A 525-nucleotide genomic window follows, 5' to 3' on the forward strand; every position below is an offset into this window, starting at 1 on the left:
TGAGGGTGTAAAAACATCTAAATATTGAGAATATCTCCTTTAAAGTTGTCCAGATGAAGTCCTTAGCAATGCTTATTACTACTAATAATACATTTATGATATATTTATGGTAGAAATATCTTCATGGAACATGATCTTAATATTCTAATGATTTTTGGCATAAAAGAAAAATGTATAATTTTGACCCATATAATGTATAGTTGGCTATGGACACAGATATACCTGTGAGATGCACGACTGCTGTTGAGCTCCAGGCGCACAATACATATTTTACAGTGTATTTATGCATAATTTATAGTTATTATTAGTTACATGTGTAACAATGACGATGTAAAATAAAGTGTAGCAAACGTCTTTTTTCTTGTTAGATTTCTCTGGAATCAAGATGTTCATTCTTTTCATTAAAATGAAGGCTTGTTTTAAGTAAGATATGATTTTTTTCAGGGTAGGGATGAATTATTAACTCATTCAACACATGACGACCAATGATCTATTTCTGTTTTATTCAATAAACATTTAAACGTC

The 525-nt window shown here is 29.5% G+C and overlaps 1 protein-coding gene across 1 annotated transcript in view; it reads left to right on the forward strand.

Moving 5' to 3' along the window:
- Positions 1-525, forward strand: part of LOC307136187 (fibrinogen-like protein 1-like protein) — an 8,524-nt gene extending 7,999 nt beyond the window's left edge. Inside the window, exon 2 of the mRNA XM_079832976.1 lies at positions 1-525. This exon is cut by the window's left edge and continues 1,568 nt beyond it. The gene's annotated coding sequence lies outside the window, so the exon portion shown is untranslated.

Source organism: Gobio gobio, assembly GCF_949357685.1.
Source record: "Gobio gobio genome assembly, chromosome: 13".
NCBI classification, from domain to species: domain Eukaryota; kingdom Metazoa; phylum Chordata; class Actinopteri; order Cypriniformes; family Gobionidae; genus Gobio; species Gobio gobio.